At 38.0% G+C, this 25,279-nt stretch overlaps 2 long non-coding RNA genes across 3 annotated transcripts; one reads left to right on the top strand and one right to left on the bottom strand.

Annotated features, from left to right (window-relative positions):
- Positions 1–303: 303 nt before the first annotated feature.
- On the top strand, positions 304–6,791 carry LOC140168269 (uncharacterized). The gene is made up of 4 exons (XR_011861186.1): positions 304–553; positions 3,363–3,466; positions 4,138–4,212; positions 5,440–6,791. It is a non-coding gene; the product is annotated as an uncharacterized lncRNA (long non-coding RNA).
- A 6,644-nt stretch (positions 6,792–13,435) lies between these two features.
- On the bottom strand, positions 13,436–24,858 carry LOC140168268 (uncharacterized). Of its 2 annotated transcripts, XR_011861185.1 has the most exons (7): positions 24,774–24,858; positions 21,500–21,680; positions 20,244–20,377; positions 19,478–19,566; positions 15,714–15,792; positions 14,510–14,612; positions 13,436–14,094 (listed from the first exon to the last, which is right to left on the bottom strand). It is a non-coding gene; the product is annotated as an uncharacterized lncRNA (long non-coding RNA). The 2 variants fall into 2 exon arrangements; XR_011861184.1 differs by lacking the exon at positions 20,244–20,377 and having other exon boundaries at positions 13,437–14,094.
- Positions 24,859–25,279: the final 421 nt, after the last annotated feature.

The raw sequence follows: 25,279 nt of genomic DNA, 5'->3' as shown, positions 1-25,279 counted from the left end.
GACTAAGCGGTGACCGGTGGCTGTGAAATAGCAGTTTTGGGCACTTTTTAAAGCATTTTGTTGAATAAAAATACTGTCAGGGGCAAACAAAGTGATCAGAACTTTCAAACTTACTGCAGCTTTGTAAATGTTATGAAAAGTCACCTTGGAACCTACGTAAATAAGTTTATAGGCCGAGTTTCGTTCACCAAACCGGGAATCGGGCCGCGAAACTACAAGAAAGGCTGAAATTTCCGGTGAGTATTGTGATTATTTGTTCATTTTTTTATATTTAAAAATCGAATTAAAACATTAAAGGACATCATCTGTGACGAAACATCATTAACATGTAAATTAGTAACGCCCCGCCCATCAACAGTTCCCGGAAGTGCTTTATTAATGCCCGTAATTAATTGGAATTTTGACATGTAGCCATACCTACCGCCACATTACTCGGGTAAAAATGCCCAATTTTTCCATTTAAAAATGCATTTTGTATATTTTCGTTCGTGTAAGATTTAACGGAGACTGTGGTCTGCAAAGTAATGAAGCATAGACGTGAATTAGTAGCCAGGTATGCCGTAACCAGTAATTTTCAACCTTAAATTTTCATGCCACGTAAGCTTACGCATACTGTACGTAGGTATATGTCCTGATGTATTTGCCATACATCATGAAATGCTAGCCTACATATACATGTATATAAACAAGTAAAGGTAAACACTGGATCACGGCGATCAGAAGGACATCATAACATGGTTAGGTTAACTAGCATGACTAGGGTATAGTCTCATTTATACTACATGTCGCAGCGCGATGCGATGACATCGCTGATGCTGCGAGTGCGATACTTCTATGAAATCTGAGCAGCCAGGTTTTTACAAGCTTGCATGCTCGACGGTGAAAATTCTCATTGTGTGGTGGAAATTTAGGCGGGGATGAAAGTTGAACTTTCTTCGCATTGCGCTGCGATATTTTGGCCATGCTGCATGCATGCATGCTTGTGATTGGCTGCTAGAAAATCAAGGTCTGCAGAATGACTATAAAAAGGAGATGCAGACCCCACATGCATGACATGAAAACATCGCAGCATTGTGCGATGAAATTAAAATGAACATTTTATTTCATTGTGTGATGCCGCAATGGTTTAAAAGCATCTGCATAGCATCATGCTGCAATGTGCTGTGGAGTCTGAGTCGGACTTTAGGGATGTCCTTCTGATCGCCGCGATACAACGCAAATGCTGGTTTCATACTACCATGCTGCTTGCCGCTGAGCGGCGTGGCGCACTCGCATTGCAGACAAAAGAACACAATCAAGGCTTGTCATTGGCTGATACGCGGCAGGAAAGTATGACGGAGGCATTAAAGCCCGATCCTGACTCCACTTCGCAGCGCGATGCGATGCTTTTCCAAACATCGCAGCATCGCCCGATGAAATTAAATGTACATTTTAATTTCATCGCGCGATGTTGCGATGTTTTAAAAGCATGTGGGATCTGCATCTCCTTTTAAGGTCATTCTACCAACCTTAATTTTCCAGCAGCCAATCAAAAGCGTGCACGGCTGCGATATCGCATTGTTCAACTCCATCGTAGACCGAAAGTTCCACAGCGCGATGAGAATTTTCACCGCTGAGCTCGTAAACACCTGGCTCGGATTAAAGTTTTTATAGCATCGCGCTGCGATGTGGAGTCAGGACCGGGCTTAACTGGATTAAGCCATATAAAGCAGTCCTGGTACAGTAGTGATCACCCAGGCTTTATCCACCCTGATGTGGCAGTGACGTAAGTGCCCATTTCATTGGGCGCAGCTACAAATCGAAAGTGTTTGCTCAAAGTGCAGCTGGCGTACACACGCACATGCTTAAAGACGCTGCATAGATGCACATACGAAACAGCTAGCTGCCTTCAGCGGTGTCCGAGTGCTCTTGCTGATAATCTCAAGTTCCCGTAAAAAGAACTATACTGTGTTTCATCTCAAGTTTAGGCTTATGCCATGTTGGATTTAGTGGTGGCAGACTCGAATCAATGCATTCACGCGGTTTAGTCACCAGCGTATGGACAAATAGCCCTTCTACGTTTGTGTAAACATCCAGCGGGATTAAGATTGCACACAAGATAGACTACATGAGGTCATGACTTGTTACCTTGCTTGACTGGCGAATGAGGTGTTGATGTATTAAATGATTGATTTGGCCAATCAGAGCCTTGTTTATGCTAAAACAGTGCCAAATCTCAGACCGCTGAAGATTCTGCTGGATTTCGTAGTGGCAGATTCAAATTTCTTGAAGTATAGTGAATCTAGCATATTTGGTGGAATAAATTCGCACAAATTTGCACTTTTGAGGTTAAAATGGCCTAATATGAGGTTCGTGTGTAATTACGCTCACACACGCTTGTACATACTCGCACGTAGGGGTGCGCACACGAGTGCGTACCCACAATAACTTTGCGCACGCAAGTGTATACCCACAATAACTTCGAGTGCATACCCACAATAAATGCATACTGGCGGTACCGGTACCCAAAATAACTTGCACACACGTGTGAGTGCACCCCCACTTTCAGATACACACATACCCGGGGATAGCACAACAAGAATGATATGTAACCTAGTGGCCGGCATGCTGGGCTGGGGGCATACCTCATGTAGGGGACTTGACATAACATAATGCCCATTGCATTGGTATGCAGGGGTTGGGGTGTATAAAAGTGGGTGTACTAAATACATTTAGCAGGGACATGGTTAAAAATTCGTGAATTTAATGTGTGTTTTCATTTAAGATCCACATGACCCCTGTGGATGTTACAAATATTTTCCACAAGGAGCAGTGGCGGCGCCAGGAATTTTTTTTGCAGGGGAGCATGGGGGGGGGGGGGGGCAAAGTGAATTTCAGGGGAAAAATTGGCAAATTTTAGCATAAAATTGCCGCATAAAAAAGTGGAATTTACGTGATTTTGGTGGTTTTGCCTCAAAAGCGGGGGGCAAGAAAATATTGGGGGGGGGGGCTAATTCCCCCCTTGCCACCCCCCTACCCGTAGCGCCGCCACTGACAAGGAGAGTATGAATTTTAAATAGAATGAGTGCATTAGGCAGCTCCATTGAATTCCATACACCCTCTGATAAAGATTCAGCATCTGAGGGAGTGCGAGTTTCAATTTTTCAAAATCTTTTACAGGGGGAGTGTGGACTTTAAATGGCTTAGCCCAATATTACTGGTAATTTGGTTAAATTTCAACTTACAATAACAAAATGTCTCAATTACAAGTTCAATTTCATGGAAAAGCAGTATAAAACTTGCTAGTGCTACCAAGTAAGTTTTCATGATAGGACAAATGTTCAAATATTTGATGGTATCTATTTTACTTTTCTTGTTTTCAGTTGTTTCAGAGGTGTAAGACATCGGTTGTACTGAAAGCTACATTGGTTTGGTTGCACTGAAAACTGGAAATTACGGCCTGAGCCGTAACCTAAATCTATAAATGGTGAGTCTTTTTTAACATGTTTAATACAATGTAAGAACAATGGAAACATGATAAAAGGATGTCAATTCTTTAAATTTTGAGAAATCTGGAAATTTGCATGATTTGAAACCAACATATATAGACTCATGCACAGTCCACTAAGACACACCCCACTCCAAATGCCCACCCCATACCAGCATAGTCACCTTTTCAACATCACCTGTGAGCATACACACCCCACCCACAGTAATATTGGGCTATTCCATTTAAAATCCACACTGCCCCTGTGGAAGATTTTCAAATGGAATTAACACATTAGGCAGCTCCATTTGAATTCCATTTGAGTCAGTATGAATCTAGAAGGAGAGTGAGTGTCAAATAGTGTTGGTTAATGTGCTAATTCCATTTGAAATTCATACTCCCCCTGTGGAAGATATTTCTAAATCTTCAACAGGTGGTGTGTGGACTTTGCCCTATGGCTTAGCCCAATATTTAAGATTGGGCTTGGTAATACCATGATGATATACTGGTTATTTGGTTATAAACTTTTATAATAACATGTCTGAATTCCAAGTTAAATTTCATGACAAACTGTTTGAAACTTGGTTTTCATCACAGGAAAAATGTTAATTTTGTGTTCAAAATGTTTGAAGATGATACCTATTTCTAAAATGTTGCTATTTTGTTTTCAGTTGTTTCAGATGTGCCGTGAGACATTGGTTGAACAGAAAGCAAGAAATTACAGCCTTAGCCTAAATCTATAAATGGTGAGTTTCTTTTAACATGTTTAATATCAATGTTACTTGTAAGAACCATAAAATCCATGAAATGTTGATATTTTAATGAGATGTAAATTCTTTCAATTTCATAGTAAGTTTTGAGAAAACTTGAAATTTACATGAATTGAAACCTACAATCACATTCTGTGTGTTTCTACTGAGGGCCAAATTCCGTGCCATGCCGTGCCGTGCCGGGTCATACCGGGTAACAAGCCCAGTAGAAACGATCTGGGTAATCGGTTGCCGGGTCATGTGCTCGCCTTTCGTGATCCACCTCTTGAGGTGGATCATGCCGAATCAAAGCGTGTAATCCGCGCAGTAGAAGCGAGCCGTGTGATCGGGTTGCGGGTCGAGGTCATGCGTGCATGTTGCAAAAATAACGCGATTTATATTCTACTTGTATAGTCTAGCCTAGGCCTATAATGTAGTAGGTTCCTTCTTTCTGATATTATATACACTGGCATGATGTGTGACTCGCATGAACTTGATGAAGTAAAATGGATATGACTTTACTTAGTCTAGGCCTACTTCTTTATAGTTAATGAGTTGGTTATATTTTGGCTGTAAATTAATTATCATAATAGCCAATTACTAGATCCACTGGTAAATTAATGCAATTTGTATTTTACGAAAACACTAAATGCCATGAGCTGCCATGCGTAGATATTTAAATTTTTGATACAACCGTCAAATATGTTTTCCGTACTTCCGGTTTACAGGAAAAAAATGCCGTGCATCGTGCGAGACACGTCTTTCTGGTCTCAGTAGAAACAAGCTGGGTAACGGTGGCCGGATTATGATCGGTATTTTGTGCCCGGAAAATAGCGGGTCAAAAAGCCGTACGCTCAGTATAAACACGCTGATTGTAACATGTTGTAATTCCCAGAGACTTGTAACGACTCAACTCGGACTCGACTCATCATTTTGGGATTTGTCACTTGACTCAATTTTTAAATCCCAAATGACTCCAACTTCAGGTTTATTCTCAAAATCCCAAGTGATGACTCACTTTATTTAAAGGGGTGTACATAGCCAGATTGACAGCTTCATTTCCCCTCCCACTTTATCCTATCAAAATAGAGATTTGGTACCAGAAGAAAACTCATATATTTATCATAATGTCAGTGAAATTTTGGGCCTGAAATTTGTCCTGTTTAGAAAGAGCCCCAATAGTATGAGTTTTTAACTACTCTATTTCTTTCTTTCCTGTTACAGGTATCTTCAAGCATGATGAGTAGTAACATTTAACACCACCAGTTGGATGACTAAAGATGTTTGTGCAAGATCTCTTCTGTGAATGTTTTTAAAGGAAATCAATGTAAAAATGATACATAAAATGATGAAGAACCACTAAATTTGATATAGATTGCAAAGTTGCAGTGAACATTTTTCTGGACCATTCCAGTAAATCAGCATAATCATGCCTCTTCATATCAAGTGGGTGAAAAATGTTTGTTATTTAATTATTAATACAATTTGAATTTGTATATTTTAATGCAACTTTCTATGGTGGCAGATTAAAGTTTGAAGTTGTTATTATTGATCTTGTTAGTTATTAAGCCAAAGCAGATAACCGTAACCTCTGTTCTTGTTGACATTTGTTTATTAATCTTTAGCTGCCCAAAATGCAGTGTAGTTACTCAGTGAACATTTTGTCTGTTTTCGCCATGGTAGTACAGGGCGCTATTGGGTAATATTTGGGATCTAGTTTTGCTACATTATGATTAGTGGAACCAATGTTTTTTTGCATCCTTATGCCTCAACTGATAAGACTAGAATTGGTTCTCCATTTTTTATGCCCCGTGTGCTTCCCATGAGGGGTCGAAGGTTCATGGGGCCAAAATTTCAAATTTGTTATTTCATGTTGCAATCCATCCCTCAAATTGTTTGTTCCTCTCATTGCTTGGAATAAAAAAGTCAACTGTCATTCCGAACTAATGGTTAGTTCAGGAGTTATAGAGTAAAATAGGTCAAAGGTCAAATATCACATGCACAGTCGCCAAATTTTCAAAGTGCACCGATTTAATCACAACTTGTCTCAAAATAACTCCTCTGGGCAAACAAAATAGTATAGGAAAACAATTCGTTTGAGAAATGTATAACCTCAGAATAGATGAAATCACATGATAAGTCAAAGGTTATGCATGCACATTCTATTTGACTTTGACTGCATAAACTCTGAACGGGACATGACTATGAAAATTTGTACCAAAATTGTGAATTAAGTATATGTTTGAGATTTCCTATAATAAGGGACCGTTCACAAACACTTGTAAGGGGGGGGCCTGATGCAAAAAAAAATTATCGCGAAAATTTTTCGGGGCCCCCCCTTTACAGACCTCGAAAATTTCAGGGCCCCCCTTTTTTGACATGAAAATTATGGGTAAACCATAGAAAAGCATATAACTCAATTTTCCAGGAAAATTTGTGGTCATTTTTTTCAGCCCCCCCCTTAGGAGGGTCAAACATTTTCAGGGCCCCCCTTTTTGCATCAGCCCCCCCTTACAATTGTTTGTGAACGGTCCCTAAGGGAGTAATTTGACCTATCTGACCTTATAACTCCTGAACTAAGACAGGGTTCGAGGTTTGAGGACGGTTTCACTGCCAAATGTGTGAAAAAATATTTAGGTGTGAAGAATACTTCTAAAATGAGCATATATAGTATTTCTAAGGTAAAAATGTCTGAATTTTCAATTTTTCTAACTTAGAATACTGTATCTTTAGTCGTTTTGGGGTTAAACATGGATTTATGGCCATTTTTTACTGAAAATGACCAGTTTTAGGTGAAAAAAATTCACCATTAATTTTAATCCCTAATATTTTCTACTATATAGATAAATGTTGTCTTTCTCTGTTATTTTGTATTACCTGATGGTTTATTTGTTCAAATAAAACTGTTTTAATTAATTTCATTGCTTACTTTGTATACCATACCGGATAAAGTTGAACTTGAAAGTGAAAAAACGAAGCCCAAAAAAGGTCATTTTCGAGAGATTTGTATCTTAGTTTCGCCATAAAATTTGATCTAAAGGGGCTAGAGACCTCATTAACCCCTCATTTTAATGATATTTCAATTTGCCACACACTGATAATAATTTTAACTTCCTTCAAAAAAGAAAAATTGAAGACAATTGCAAAAATGTTATCCCTACCCCTAAGCGTGAAAAAAATATGGCAAATTGTAAAAAAAATTATTTCGGAAAAACTTATGGAGGTACAGCTCTGAAAAGTTGATCGATTGTGCACTCTACCAATCCCCACAATCGATTAGATTTGTGGAATGATGCCATGTATACTTTTTTTCAAAATAATTTTTTTTACGACTCAGATTTTGCCCCATTTTGAGGCTCACGCCATTTTTCTGATGTATCAACCCCTTAAACCCAAAGGTCACACCCATAAAATTTATTCCAGGAAGAGCAGTCAATGCCTTTCATGTTGTGCCCTCAAATATGTAATTATAAAGGGATGATCTGATGATAATACAACCACCGATGATGAAGAATCTTTCACACCGGGAGATGTAGTATGGGCAAAGCATGGTTGCTTCTGGTATCCAGCTAAAGTCATTACCTGAACATCTGAGAAGTTCTATCCTGAGAAAACTGAAACAGAATCAAGTAATAGTCAAGTGGTATGGTGAAGAGAACTTTAGTTCTGTACCAGCTCATCACATCAACCACTTATCAGAAAATAAAGTTGATGCAGCCCGTGCCGCTAGATCACACAATATTCAGTTGCGCTATCAACAAGCCATTTCTGATGTCAGGGGTGAATGAAGTGCTATGCTTCAGTATAAACATTTTAAGATTGTGTAAAGGTAATCAGTTATACATTAACACTTTAAGAACATCATTTCTTTATGAGTTTAGACATCAATAGATTTATTGTCTTGACACCAAACCTGACCGCTTTATGTTTACTAAATATATAGGAATACAGGGGCCTCAGTACCAACATCATTTCATTTTCATACATGAGAACAGTGTTTAAGCAGTCTTTATAGTTTGTTTAACATATTTATAGATTCAAAACAACTTTAACTGAAGTAATAATGCTCTGTAACTTTTTTAAAATACAGTTATGTTCCAAGTCGACTCCCAAGATTGGTTAACGTTCTTCGTAAAAACAACATGCGCTTAGAATTTGTTACATATCTTTAAAATGGTGATAGCCTGTGTATTAAAAACTTCAGAAATGGACTCAGCACAAAATTCTAGTCCAGAAAACATGTATAATGTTATGATAACATGAACTTCATTTTTCCCCCATTTTGGCAGTAAAACCGTCCTCAAACCTCAAACCCTGTCACTAAGAAGAATATGACCATTGACTTTTTTATTCCCTGTGATGAGTGGAACAATTTGAGATACATAACAACATGATGGGGCTATTTTAAAGTTTTGCCCCACAGTGACCTTATATTGATACATTTATCATCCGCAAAATCGATACTTAGAGACATTCCTGTAAAATTTAAGATATTGATGTTCCTGGTAAACATGTTAAAAAACAGAGAGAAAAAAATAATAATAAAAAAATTAAGAGAAAAAAATGAAAACCACAATAACTTATGTGTGGGTGTGTGTTTATGGTCATTTAAATTTTGGTAAGTTGGGTAACATATAATATTAATTTAATATATTTCACGTTTATGAATATTACCGAGGAGTCGTTATTTGACGTATGACAAAATTGACAGAAGTGTTCTGTCCCTATATTTCAAAACAACCTTTTTTGCTGAATTTCTATTTATCAGAAAGTTTTTGAACTCATCATTGCAAAACAAAACATCTATTTTCGACATACGCAGTTCTTGTTTTTAAAAATTAATAAAAAAATGTTTTTGGCCAAACAATTTTTTTGTTACGCTGCACCTAAAAAATTGGGCCAAAAAACCCGTTTTTTGGGATTTTCTCTAAAAATGAGCATTTTGGCCCAAATTTGACCTCACAGATGAATTCATCAAGTCATTTCCATTCTAAAAATATATACTTTTATATTCTTTAGACTAATAATTTAGCAGTTATGAAGCCCGAAAGTTTCCATAATTCCAGGGTTAAGACCACCCTTAAGGTATGCTTTCTTTATTTTTTACGGGGCCCCCTAGGACCCCGGGCCCGGGGGTAACACCCACCCCACCCCCTTAACCCTCCTTGTCGGCGGCACTGCCTGCAGTAGACTATACATTACGGGCAATAACCAGGAGCGAATCCAGTTCCCACGGTCCCTGTACGTCGTGTATGATTATCTGCCGTTATTAATGCTCGTCGGAAATTTTGTAAAATAGGCCTATGGGATGATTTCTGGGACGCACAAACAAGTTTCATTTTTCAAAACAAATTCGCAGAATGGTGCAAAAAGGTGTTCATCGTCTAAATCAAGTAAAATAAATGTGCATAATGTATATCCAATTATTTATCATGCACGCAATATTGCTCGAAATGCTTATTTTAACTCGGTTTCGGGACTAGTTGTAGGCCCTACGTGTTCCTGTCCAAAAAAGCATGCGAGGGTTTCGCGAAATCGATTTAAGAAGGTGTTTTTGCTCTGAAATGTTCACAAAATATTCAAAAAGGTGAATGTTTTCACTTTGACCAGGCAATTTTGATAAAACTGTTGCAAAATTTTACAACTTTGATCGATCATATCCCTCGAGCTCATCTCAGCATTGCCAATATAGTCGAATTTGCCGTGAAAATTGGGGTGAGCGAAGCACGAGCAGGTAAAATTTGTCAAACCTGGATCCGCTCTTTCTGGCAATAACTCCCCTGTTACTGCCCCTCCGCCCTTCACTTTTATATACGCTATATAAAGCCTACTATTACTATCCATGCTACTAAATAGGCACTAGGTCTACTGTATAAACGCAGGGCCTACCTTTACTTGTTTAATGTAACTCAGTATTTGTTTTGGCAGCCGTTCTTTCAAAATCCCGTTGGCCTACTTTAAATTAAAAAGAAAATAGCCTATAAAGAAAGAAAACACATAAATATATATAAACACATAAATAAATATGTGTTAATGTATAACAGTAAACAGGGTGTTTCAAGATTGATTTCTTGTTACATCCTTATGGAGCTACCATAAAAAAAAACCGCGATCGATGATGTGTGGCCTCTGACGACGCTGTTGCGCATGTGCAGTTCAATTAGTCCGTGGATTGACCTTTAGATTCGCGTTAGTCCAGGCCCTAACGCGCAATCTGAAAAGTTAGTCCGCGGATTAACTTTCAGATCGCGAGTTAGGCCTGGACTTGTTAGTCCAGCTTTTGTGAATACCAATTAGTCCTGGTCCGTGGATCATCCTTAGACCAGGACTAACTAGTCCCGGACTAGCGATAATCCAGGACTAAAGTTAGTCTTCTTTTGTGAATACCGGCCAAAATGTTTTACTTTAAAATGAAATTTCCAACATGACAAAAAAATCACAAACAAGAAATACCTTCACTGGATCAAACTCTTTTTATTACAGACCATTTGCTACATTTTGTATTGGATAACTGAGCCTAGGAAATAAAAACTGATTAGTAATGCACATTATGCGTATCTCGACTCTTAATCATGTTGTGCATAACTGGGAAACATAAAAATCGTATTGTCCTAGTTCCTAGTTCTAGGATCTTTTCTTGTTTAAAGCAATTACTGATCAGTTGTAAGTGAATAATACCTAAATTGCTTTAATATTACACTTTCAGATTTAAAATTTAACAATTTTATGATTTAAATGCATGCTGTTTTGATAGATCTTATTTTTGCATTATTGTACATTTGTACAACTTCACCAAGAATTTGTATTTTCTAATATGAATGTTTTGTTAACTCTTTGTTTAATATCAGCCGCCCTCGAAATAAGCTGTATCGTAATTTGCACCTCAAAAATTGCATATCATGATATAACTTGCAAAACAGATTACATAAGTAAGTAATAAACTATGGTGGTTTAATACTTAAATATTGGATGAATGGCACTCCAACTTGAAAGTTGAGGTACAAAATGAGAAATCCTTATTTCGAGCACTGGTTATTGATATATTCACTTCTAATATTATTAACAAGATTTGAAACTTCCTTTGTGTTCAATTCATATTGTTTAATTCATATAGTTGGCGAAGGGTCTTGTGCGACCACCTGATGAGCTATATAGTAGTTTTGACTTTCATCATGATGTCAAAGGACCACACATAGACTTGCCCCTAACCCACTAACAATAGGTCCGAAACTGCTCGAGCATTGAAGCAAGTATTATGAAATTACTAAAATGAACATGAGCTTTACAAACTTAAGCTACAAAACATATCTACAATTTTGGAAGGTTCTATCTTATTTAGTCTAAGATACTAACTTGAGTTTTGGTTACATAAACCAAAGCATGCCACTATATTTGCCTGGAGCTAAATAATAGTTGTTTAATACTTGACAATGCTTGAGTAGTCGTGGTCACTAATAATACCAAATTGGAAATGAAGGAGATGGGAGAATGTCCACAAGCAATAAACGATATGGCAGAATAAAAAGCACATTATGATATATTAGACCTGCACAATATGCCTGACAATTTCCCAGTCTGTTTCACTTTCAAGCTGGTGACCTTTCAACTTCCATGACATCTAGGGGTAGAATTTTGGCAGTCACTACATGAACCCTATTGAGTTTTTGGAACAGATCTCTCAGAAGAATCTCTCTGGGTTCTCGGAGTAATCAACAAAATTCTGACCCTTGATTTTGTTTCAAAACATTTGAATCCCTATAGGAAGAGGCCATAGCATTTTTAATTGGTCTTTACAATCAGCGTTTTTCTATTGAACTTACGGTATAATAAAGAATCATTCTGGTTAGAGATTAAACCGGAATATTCCTGTTCACCGTGATTTTCTACTGCGCTAAACACCGCATGCCGCTGATGTCATTTGCATATTTGCCGGTTCTCCAGTACTCCACTGCACTGTAGCAAACCGGAATATGGAAGCTGTGCATGGTTTTCTATTGACGAAAGCCGGCTTTCATCTCCGGAAAAAATCCTAGTTTATTAGCATAAATGCCAGCGAAAGAGCAGAGAAAATTTGCCAAATACCGGAGGACACCATTTTCTACTGGTAATCTTTAATCCCCAAACCGGATAAAAGCCGACATTCCAATAGAAAAATGCTGAATGAGTCATAAAGTTATTAATCATTACATGGACATGCCCTTAAAATCTTTTACCCCCAAATAGCCAGTATCGGGGAAATAAATTTTCTTTCGATCGACCTGATCTTATTTTCAAATACCACTGTCAGCAGGGTAGACAAGGGCAAGGGTTATTATACACATGTCTTGGTTGGAGCTCTGGTTGGAGCCCTGTCCTGTTATGTGAAAATAAGATCAGGAAAAGAAAATTTATTATCCCGATACTGGCTCTTCGGGGTATAAATTTTAAGAACATGTCCTCGTAATATGATAATGTTGTTGTTTTTCATCCACCTTCATACCGTAAAAACTTAGAGCGCTTATAAAACATGCTAACATGAAGAGCCTCATCCACAAAAGTGTAAAGGGTTTTGAGCAATTCATCGATTCACATAGTTTAATATACGAACAAGTATTAAAACCTGCAAATGTGTGTCTCAACCCCATTAGCTCAGTTGGTAAAATGCAGGACTGACTTTCGTACAATTTCATGTTTTCAAAAGTGCTCGATATAGTAAGCACATCTGCTAATTATTGAGTTTTTACGGTACTGGTTTCTGCAAAGTGAATTCGTTAAAAAATATATCATTGAAACAGCATACTACTCCTCATTCAAGAAAAGTACAGAACAATTTTTTTTAATTAAAAAAATATTATCCTGAAAATTATCCATGAAACATGGCTAAATCCTAATCCTTTAGTTAGTCCTAACCAGCAATGAAAGTAAAATTTTAATATTTGGTCAATATTGGGAAACAAGGACCAAAAACATGCATTTTTGGGGCGTTTTTCAAACATTTTCTTATTCTGTGTCGACAATCAAGCCCAAAGACTTGGCTAAAGGCTAATTTCAAGTTATGTATTGATTCTAATTTTTGGAAAACACATTTTTCAATCTTTTTCGTAACCAATTAGCAAAAATAACATATAAGGCCAAAAAAAAAAATTTCGGAAAAATTCAGCGAAAATCAGATTTTTTCCTTCAAAATACCATAAAAATACGAAGTCAGGAATAAAAACATTTCGCATTTGTTTTCAAACCACTCGTGAGCAGACAAACCTTTATTTTTTTGGCCTAATATTAAAATTAAGAGCTAACTCTTACCCTACACTCAAGATTTTGTATGCTTAGACTTGTGCCAAGACTTACAATTTTGTGACTACAATAATTGTAAGAAAACATGCAAAATTGCATGTTTTGGGACAAATTGCAAAAATATTAAACTTTGACTTATATTGCCAGTTAGGACTAACTAAAGGATTAGGATTTAGCTATGTTACATTTGGCAAAACTGGATAATATTTTTTTAATCCGAAAAAATTAGTTCTGTATTTTTCTGGAATGGGGAATAGAGAGTAATCGCACAGCAACATATATGAGGTTCTGCATTATATAAATTTACTGTTTACATAATTTGTGACCAGTACATGTAATTCTTTTCAAATAAAATTTGTGTGCAGTGTACAAATTATTTTGATTTATATAATCATATAATTATTACTATGTTCATTGTCTGATTAATATGATTCTTTTGTTTTGCTTTATCAGGGAGAAGTGACCAGCAACATATTTTCTACAACCCTGCCTTTCATTGCAATAGCTGGAGGTTGCAAAAGATAAACAACATCTTCCACTTGATGGCTTTAGAGATACTTTCTCCATAAATCTGACCTGGACTGTGTCATCTGTCCTTTTCACAACCTGTATAAAGATACAGAAAATGAGAATATCGCCACTTTAGAAACTTACAAATGTGACAATAAGCCATTACTATTACATTTACATTAATACATTCAGCAATTATTTAGTGCTCATCTTGATATATGGTGAAATAAGGCTCTGAAGGTCACTGCCCTGATGATCAACCAATGAAGAACTTCTCTTGTGTACATGCCAGGTGTACGTACATGACATGATACTGTGGTATTTGGGTTTTTGTCAAAATATAATTGCAGTCAAAGCATGATGTTATTTCTTTTTAATTACAATATAGATACATATCATTTAATACATCAATTTCTTGGTGGCATCAAACATATCACAGTTTAACATTATAGTGATATTTTGTTAAAATTTACTAAGATCATTTAAGAATCATGATAGTCATTATACTCACACAAGCTATGTATTAGATAATTGTTGTTGTGACATTGCCTCTCTGACCCAGCTGGGCACCTTCACAGTAACAAAATCACCAGTAGAACAAAGTGCAGCATTACCTATCAAAAAAAAAAAGTGGACTATTTTGATGAAAGGAATTTCTTCTTGAGATATGTTCAATAAAGAGTACATGTACATTGCATTGCAGTCAGTTAATTTGAGATTAAAGAGATTTTTAAGTCAGTACACATAGTTGGCAGTGGGGATACAAGCCACCCTTTTTTATTTCACACCCACCCTTTTTATTTTATACCCTTTATACCAAAACTCCGAAACCCACCCTTTCTATGCGTGGTTACTTAACTGGTTATGGTGGTCCAGGAGGTGCAGATTGCATCCAAAGAGAACAGAATTGGATTTCAATGTGTTTTTTTGTTTCATTTAAGTGTCATTCAATTGGAAATTGCAGTAAGCTTTGAGATTGCAATTGTTGATTTCTAAACCCACCCTTTTTATCAGTGACTGACCACGCTTTATATTTGGACACTGTTTGTGATATCCATATTATAGCTTGTTTTCAATGCTAAGGCCAAAAAAGAAATGCGGAAATTCAGATTGTTTTTCTCAAAATACGTACCATAAAAATGCCTTTTTTTTTTTTCCTAAGTGTATTATAATTTTGCAAATATTGTACATGAGCAGGGTATTAAAAATTGGGACAGCGGTCCGAGATAGGTCATCCGAAGATATCAGTAGTGAGCACTACACATAGTAATATTCATGTGAAACATTTTTTTTGCAATTTTGTGAAACACTTTTGTTCATTTCCAGGCCAATTTTACAAGTTGACCTCAAATAACCTTTGACCCCAATATGTGACCTTGAATGCCCCATTACATGAAAGCTCCCATAATACAGCTTTGGTTCAAGCTTGATTGCAATTGGATGTGAACTGTTCCTGTGATACCAGATTTTCAGCATATTTAAAAGTTGATGTCAAATGACCTTTGACCTCAGTGTATCAGTAAGCTGCTACTCAAGATTCTCCCCTTCAGGTCTGCCTTTGTTTTCAAGCCAACCTTACGTAAAAGGCTGCCATTTTTGATGGTGACTGTGTGTTGGCTAGATCTAGTACCATTTCAGCATACTGTTCCGGACTACATTTTGAGGAAAAAGTCACCAGACTTTTGTGATAAATTTGAATATTATAATTTACCTACCTTCTTTGGCATAAAAGAATACATTTGCATTCGCTGCCAGCTGTCTAGCCTGAAGTAGTATTCACATTCAATGTAATTTCTGTAGACAGAAAAAGTAAAAACACATTAATATATATGTTATTAAGTATTGACCACAATTACCAATCCACCCAATCTTGTGTGATTTAATGGTGCTTGTCAGCATGCTTACTACATCAGCCTTTTTACACATAAACAGTACTTGAATCACTAGTCTTGCCTGCGCTTTCGCCACCATTGGCTTCACAGATATTTGGAAATCTTTCATAAAGTCTCTATCAGTGCATTATTTCAGCTTTGGAGCACAATATCATCAATTATAAGCTACAAAAATTGGATCTATTACCCCACTAACCTTACACCACAACCCACTATTACCACCCTGACAACCCTACCCCACTATACCTATACCTGCCACCCACTATTACCCCACTAACCTTACACCACCACCCACTATTACCACCCAGACAATCCTACCCCACCACCACCACCCAGACAACCCTACCCACCACCCTAACCTGCAACCCACTATTACCCCACTAACCTTGCACCACCACCCACCATTACCATGCGCATATTTTGGGGGGGGCTTTGGGGGCGCCAGCCCCCCGGGGTCAAAGAAGGGGGCTGCAAAACGAAGGGGCGGCGGAAGAATGGGCGGCAAAAACAGGGGCGGCAAAAACGAAGGGGGCGACAAAACAAATTAGCAAAGAAAAAAGGGCGTACAAAATTGAAAAAGCATAAAAATTTTTGAAAAAATGTTGCTTTCAGGGCGCTAGCGCCTGAAATCCTTTTTTTTTTCTTTCTCTTCACTTTTTCAAACGACCGTGAAAAAATTTGGGTTAACCTTTTCGGGCTGTTAAGGAAGGGGCGGCAAAATTGTTTCTTCTTCAGCCCCCCGGGGTTGGGGCGGCCACGGCACGCCACTGATTACCACCCAGACAACCCTACCCCACCACCCTAACCTGCCACCCATGATTACCCCAAGTAACCTTGCACTATACCACCCACTATTACCACCCAAATAACCCTACCCCACCACCCTAACCTGCCACCCACTATTACCCCACTAACCTTGCACCACCACTCACTATTACCACCCAGACAACCCAACCCACCCCCTAACCTGCCACCCACTATTACCCCCAAGTAACCTTGCACTATACCACCCACTATTACCACCCAAATAACCCTACCCCACCACCCTAACCTGCCACCCACTATTACCCCACTTAACCTTGCACCACCACTCACTATTACCACCCAGACAACCCAACCCACCCCTAACCTGCCACCCACTATTACCCCCAAGTAACCTTGCACTACCACCCACTATTACCACCCAAACAACCCTACCCACCACCCTAACCTGCCACCCACTATTACCCCATTAACCTTGCACCACCACTCACTATTACCACCCAGACAACCCAACCCACCCCTAACCTGCCACCCACTATTACCCCCAAGTAACCTTGCACTACCACCCACTATTACCACCCAAACAACCCTACCCACCACCCTAACCTGCCACCCACTATTACCCCATTAACCTTGCACCACCACTCACTATTATCACCAGACAACCCACCACACCACCCTAACCTGCCACCCACTATTACCTCACTAACCTTACACCACCACCACCCACTATTACCACCTAGACAACCCTACCCCACCACCTAACCTGCCACCCACTATTACCCCACTAACCTTACACCACCACCCAGACAACCCGCCACCAACTTACCAACTTAAGTTGATAGGTGTCACACATTGTTTGGTTGAGTCATGTGTTGGCTTTGACTTTGTTTCTCGATCTGTTCTGACTAGAATGTCAAGTATGGACTACATGTAGGGGGAAATATAACCACCATCCACTATGACCCCACCAACTATAATTACAATACCACCCACTATGACTCCACCACCCACTATTACCCCACTAACCTTACATCACCACCCACTATTACCACCCAGACAACCCTACCCCACCACCCTAACATGCCACCAACTTACCCTGACAAGGCAACAACCCTACTCCATCACCACCCTTACCCCCGCCACCCACTATTATATAACCACATTACCATCTACTATTACCTCAGCACCTGAGACAAAAAAACCCCAACAGGGATCGGAATTCACCATGTGCAATGAGCCAGGTCTGTTACGGATTTATGTGCATGCATGCTCAGATCAAGCAACCCAATTGTCTGCTTCAATAACTAATTGTACCTAATGTGCATGAGCAGTCCAATTAGACTGGCGCGACATTTAAAATGACCTCGCTTGGATCAAAACAAACTTGACAGGATGAACGATGTGTATGTGAATTGGGAACAAACTTGTGCTTCAAACTACATATTATTGAGACTTACATCATGATTTGTACACGGTGCATTATTTCTTTAAGGGGGTACTACACCCCTGCCCAATTTTGTGCCTATTTTTGCATTTTTATCAAAATTATAGCACATTGGTGACAGGTAAGATATGTATATTAAAGGGCAAGGACTACAACTACTACATTAAAAATTCAGGAACTCAGGGCAAGTAGTTATTGATTTATTGATCAAATATTGGTTTTCCCTCATTTTTGACTGTAACTCCACAACTGTTGTCTGTGTTGGAATAAAATTTCCGTGCAGTAGTTGTAGTCCTTGCCCCTATAATATACATATCTTACTTGTCACTAATGCGCTATAATTTTTGAGAAAAATGCAATAATAGGCAACACAAAATTTGGCAGGGGTGTAGTACCCCCTTAAAGAAATAATACACCATGTCATGGGCAACTTAAAAATATTAATATGTAGTTTGAAGCACAAGTTTGTTTTAGACGCATTGTTGTTAATCTGTAACGAACAACGGTGAAACATGATTGAATCCCTAAATCACCACCTTATCCTACCCCATTACCCCACCACCCTCACTATTTCCCCACCATGTACCTTACCCCTCTTCACTTTACTCTGTACATTCTTTGGTCCTCTGTTATTTCGGAAAGCCCAGTCACATCATCGCATGTGAATATTTCTCTCTTGACTCTTGGAATGAATTTTAGTAACTTGGCAAGCATAAATAAAATTTCCACAAAAATTCTTCTTCTCCATACCTACCAACCAAGCATTAAAGACATTGTTTAATACATAGTGGCAGCTCTACGGGAGGGAAGTGGGGGCATTTTCTTTCCCCAGTTTTGAAGCAAAAACCCCAATTACATAAATTTCTGTCGATTCCTCCCCCGAAATTCACTTTTATGCCTAATGCCCCCCCCTGAAAAAATTCCTGGTGCCGCCACTGTTAATACTGTGTATTTCCTGACAAATACAGAGCAGAATATGTAGAGATTTTAACCGCATGTTAGCTAAGCTCAACTAATGGTTTGATTTAGTTTACACAATGCATTTCACATTAAGTTAATTTTTAATTGTAAATATATTGAACGGGTTTTGGAACCTAAAATTTGCTTACCGTTGACCCTTAATTTTGGATTTACTGTAAGGGTCCATTTGGATCCCTTAATCTTTGACATTAATGCTACCCCTGGCTGGCAATGGTTTGTCTAGATAGCATTTCCAAATACTTTAAATTCCCTAAAAAACATGGAAAAAAGTGAGTCCTGGTAAGCTCAGAGTAAATCCTGGTTCTAGCTAACATTTGGTGAACTAGGTCCATGACTCACTTTTTTCTCCAAAACTGAGTTCTGGATGAAAAGCAGTTAATTTCACCCTTGACTTTACCTTTTGTTTTAGTTCCTCTGCACAATTTCTCTCTGTCTCTGTATAATGTTTGTCAACTTTCTTCAATTGACTGAGCAAGTCATGAAGATCTGAAATAATAAGAACATGGGCAATGTGATTATTAACTGCATAAAAGTTAACTTTTTACTTTGGGAGTATATGAGGTGAGGACCAGACATATCATTTTGTGGCATGATGTCCTACATATACGGTACCCAGGCCAGTGCAATGTAGGTGATGCGATCAAGCAAAATCAGTCGGAACATTTCCAAAGATATGAGCAATTAAGGAGTTTCCAAAACAAGAGGCAAAAAAGGAAATATTTTCTTTGTTTAGCTATATCTCAAAATCAATATTTCCGAGTTCCGACTGATTTTGCTTGATCGCATCACATAATGTTGTTTAAAATTTGAAACACAAAATAGTAAATCAGTACAATAATGCACCATATTGCTCTCAAAGGTGCTAGATAGGATGTGTGATGATATGATGGTATCAGTGAGAGACAATAACTATAAATCTCTTGTTTTTGAGACAAAATGTTTCTTTTTGCTATGTGACCGTACACCACAAATGGGCTGTTGGCGGCAATTTCACTTTGTGAGATAATGGATAAGCATTTTTTTTTTTTTATAAGCTTTACACTGATATATTAAGGGTGCACACAGCACACCAGTAAATAGCCTCCATTGACTTTCTGTACAAACATGGTCCCGGAAAACATCATTTTCTTGACTTCAGAGCGACTCAGCTCTTCAAAACTTACACTTTCTGCAAGTTGAAGGTCAGCTGAAGACATCTAGTCCAGAGAAATCATCTGAAGTCCATCGGGTTTTTTTCAGAAAATTGATGACTAGATCACCCTATAGCTTATGGCGACTCACAAATAGCTTGCTGTCTCTGAAATGTACATTTTAGGAGATTCCTATTTACTGGTCACTGGCGTGCACTCTAAAGAATTTTTATGTTTACATGTTAATATAATATATCATAAATTTGGATACTGGTAAACATAAACATAATTAGACAGGTTTGATTCAATTTTGAGGGGGTTTTACTATGCAAATTTATAAGCTAATTTACATGGTATCATATTTAGCCTTTTTTGCTATCTACTACTGATAGCAATGACAAAATTACACACTTAAATAGCTTGATACAATGTAACATTTTTACATTTTATTGTTCATTTGCAAATGTTTTTATACACTGAATGATAGAAAAATTGTATTAAAATATTGCTTGAATTCAAAAACAAATGCCTGAATCTATTTTCTGTGTACTTTTTGTTTATTTGTATAGAGTGGAGGTCCAAGCCAATGAAGGGACTTGGGCATGTATTGCATACATACCGTATTTCAGTCAAATAGTCGCCCCCCTCAAATAAACGCCCCACCACTTTTTTTCAACCAAGATGTTTCAAAATGCCGATATTTCCATGCTATCTTGTGTAGTAAGCTTACCAAGTTGCTCACGTGGTCGATAATAGTGTCACTTTTTGGCGAAAATCTGGATTGAAACCCGAAGTGAACCAGAAGTCAGTGTTTCTAGTTCATAGTTCGTCATTTTAGCGAGAGTTTTTTAGTTTACCTAATGATTTTAACATGAATTATCGTTCTAAAATTGATCTTGAATAAACGCCCCCTTTGGGAAAATGTAACGCCGGGGCATTTATTTGACGAAATACGGTACTTTGAGTTCAAAACTTCAAAACAAGGTATATTGTACACCTACTATCTCCCCAATATACATTGCTTGTGAAATTAGGGCCGACATTGAGAGGGGATTTTTAAATTGTGTTAGTGAAGCACTTGAAGCATAACTAAAGAGCATTTTATAGGCCTACATGCATGTATAATTATGAGAGTTGCAAACTATTACATCATCTCTCAAATTGTTACTGGATGCAGGTATAGTTGGCTGCAAGTGCTTCACATAGCCACTGGCACTGGCATATGGCAGTTCACACTCTCTCTTTCTTTTGAAAGCCATGTAAGAGGCTCTGTGACTGTGTGCACTCACCGAGACACTGTCCCCTCCAATTGTCAAATGGACTCTGCCATAACCACATACATTGGTGCACCCATTCCACTTCCAGCAACTTTTTCTGAAGGCATTCTTGTTTCGAATCTGCCGCTCAATTCTCTGTTGCAGATTCTCAAAGAAGAGTGCAGGGTTGATTTCCTTGGCCATGTCAATATCTCTATGTGCAAACAAACATTAAAACAAACAAATTGATAAAATAAAGGGAAAAGTGATGTTTGTGATCTATATTTTGAAAAAAAATTCTGACTACAAGGGGGAAACCCTTCTTGGGCACCCCTCATGGTGCCTCACCAAATATTTTTCAATTTTCACCCCACCCCCATTTTGACAATCATCCTAACGCGATCTTAATTAAATCCTGTGTCTTAAGCGCCGCGCGCGTTAGTAAAATCATGCGCGGTGTCCTCTTTGAAAATCAAGAAATTCATTTTTTATCTCTTTTTATTTTATTTTTTTTTACAAAAAGGAGAAAATAAAACTCAAAATTTGTATTTGATTTCAAGTTTTTGATTTTTTCGCAAACTTTGGACGCAAATATAATAAAAGAGAAGAAGAATATTTTGTAGCAGTGACTACTATCACTACAGTGACGTATAATTACCGAGGTAGAACCGATTTGCAATTGCCATTAGAACTTGACCTGTTAACTTTTTTTGCCACTTTAATATACATCATTATTTCCATAGTAGAGGCGCAATATTTATATTTTTGTGATCCTTACAATTGAATAGAATAGGTTCCCTGATTTGGCAATTCCAATATGCCTTATGAAAGCTAGATTTTTACACATCTTTAATTTTCAGGAATTCACAGCTAGCAGCTAGAAATGTAAACAAATAAGTTTCCTGCAGAGAGAATAATTGAGAGTAAATATTTTTTTTTTTTTTTTATTTTTTTTTTGGGACAAGTTTCAACTTCATATCAAAACATTTGTTTACCAAATTTTTATTTTAAACTTAAAATATAAATTCTATGGTGTTGCTATAGAATAATGAGTAGGGATTTCAATTTAGGCACATTTTCAATGAATCTACCAGCAATAAATATTAATCGGTGGGTGGTTAAAATAATTAACGTAAAAATAAAAAACAATACATCTGGCATAAATAATTTAAAAGCGCAAAGCAGGCTCTCGTTTGCACATGCATGTCAAGAAGCCAGTGTGGTCTTGTTAATCAAGCTATATACTTTAAAGACACGCTAAATTGAAAATACATGGCCTAATGCAATATGTGGAAACAACAGCCAAGATTTTGTTTTTGTTAATGGATTTATATGAACAGTAATATTAATGTGGCGACTCAGTGAATATTAATATACATCCACGGCTTAAGTATGCGCCAAGTGATAGGATTCCCCACCCCATATTAAAATGTGGGCATCCTTAACTAGCAAACCACAGCCATGTTCACATCCCATTTTACTGGTTGGAAAATCCCGGGTGAGTTACAACATAATCCCGGCCCTCGCCCCGGTAAAGTCCCAGCCCAATTTCTTGCTTGTGAATACGAGCTGATCATAGGACCAATACGAGGAAAATCATGATGGTACGGTAACGGTACCAAACTAAAAACTATCCATTTTGGCCCCAGTGGGGCACAGTGTCATTTCGCACCCGCTACAAATAGTACATATGCCCCATTCCACCATCTTTGTCTGCGCCTGTACCACACACGCATGATACGGTCTTGGAATAATTTGCTAAGAACTGTTACCTTTTAACTTAAATCTTTTTTGCATCTTCAGGCATGCGATATTTTGGGGTGCCAGCCCCGGTCAAAGTAGGGGGCGGCAAAAACGAAGGGGGCGGAAGAAGAAGGGGGGGCAAAAACAAGGGTGGCAAAAACGAAGGGGGTGGCAAAACGAATTAGGAAAGAAAAAAGGGCGCCAAAAATTGAAAAAGCATAAAAAATTGTGAAAAAAGGTTGCTTTTGGGACGCTAGCGCCTAAAATCCTTTTTTTTTTTTTGCTCTTCACTTTTCGGGCTGTTAAGGAAGGGACGGCAAAATTTTTTCTTCTTCAGCCCCCGGGTTGGGGCGACCACGATGCACGCCACTGTCAGTGGCAGGCAATTGTATAATTGGTAACAAATGGGAAGGACATTTTCAAAATACTCTTAAATCTTTTGCACTGGCAGATTTGACTCTCTTTCATGTAATTAGGAAGTCAGTTTCCCATGATTCATATATCATTTCATCATCACATGCACACCTCAATCAACCAAAAGAAGCTGTATGCCATAGCATAGCATCACATGGAACAGGCATGACCTACAAGTAAATAAAGTAATTCTTGGCCAAGCTCGAGCGTACATGTAATGCGTACCTGTTGCCATGATGTAGCGTATTAAGCGTGTACACAACAACTGAGGTAAAGCAAAGAAAATTGGAATTTACTACCAGCCCCGACGGCGATGTCGTCAATGCATGTCACTCCATAACATGATAAAAGAAAAGATTTTTCAAGGAAACCTACATTTATGTTGTCTATACCTACTTCACTTGACCCAAAATGATTTTTTTTATGAGACAATCGCACATGGAATTTTAGAGGGATTGTGAATAATAGTTCCACAGAGAAAAGCTGCACTCTCGATCATGAGACTATGCCGTGTCGTTATTTAATTGATGCATTAAATGTTGGCTGAATTTTTTTGATGAAAGTCAATCTTTTGACAAGATGTAACTTTGCTATGGAAAGTGCTATGACAAAACGGTTTTCAGTTTTGGTTTTCTTTACTCAAGGCCCGAAGGGCTTTAATTTGATATATAAAATGATGCGGTTTGATGGCAAATTTGAATTCACCTTTCATATACATCATTACCATGATTACATGGGCACGGCCTGGTCATGTGGTGATGTCGTCACATTTGTTGACAAAATTAATATACCAGCATGCGCGCCAGGCCAGGGGAGTCCAAACCACAAATGTGCCAGTAAAATCCGCAAGCATTAACCTCAAAATTAATACAGCACAGTTCTCAATACACACCATGCATCATGCATGACACACGCACATTGAATCCATTGAACATGATGAACACTGAATGTGAAGTACTGTTATTCATGAAGTAACATGGATATGGCATGTATGGTAAGCTTACCATCCAATGCATTGATCATGACTTGTGCGCCGAAAAGCCCTCAAAATCAACTTTATCGATGCCCAAATTTCATGCAAATTACATCTGCACCCTCTTTAGATTTTACTAAAATAATAATAATATTGAATAAAACCGACAGTACTCACCAATTTTGTTTTCCCGGTGATTAGCACAGCGCTGACATATCACATGTGCCGTGTTTTCTGTTTACCTCCCCCCGATGACCACTCGATGACCTTGAAATTTGCGTTTTTTCATAATGACGCGCGCAGAAAAAGGTCATGGAACGTGACAAAACTGTCAGAAAATGAACCGATAAAGTTATGTATTTCACGTAATATGATTGGTCAAAGTGGGTCACGTGATAACGTGTTGCATACCCCTTCGTATTATAGTATGGTAAGTAAGAAGATGCTGCTGACGTCACTGTAACTCTTGTGTAACTCTTAGTCGTGAAAAATCGCTTAGCAAATTTGGCATGGAAGAGTGTCATACATTCAAATTATAACATCTCAGCCGTGATCTGCAGATGTGCTGCTTTGTCGCCAACAGAGGGCAGTATTTAATTCTCATTAATAGCAGGGATTAATAGAATGATACTGCCCTCTGTTTATCGTTTTAGCGATCGATAGAGGGGGAAATAGGCAATTTT

Source organism: Amphiura filiformis, chromosome 13 (genome assembly GCF_039555335.1).
Source record: "Amphiura filiformis chromosome 13, Afil_fr2py, whole genome shotgun sequence".
Taxonomy (NCBI): domain Eukaryota; kingdom Metazoa; phylum Echinodermata; class Ophiuroidea; order Amphilepidida; family Amphiuridae; genus Amphiura; species Amphiura filiformis.
Note: the sequence above shows the minus strand (reverse complement) of the source record. Positions and strands in the feature narration are given on the sequence as shown.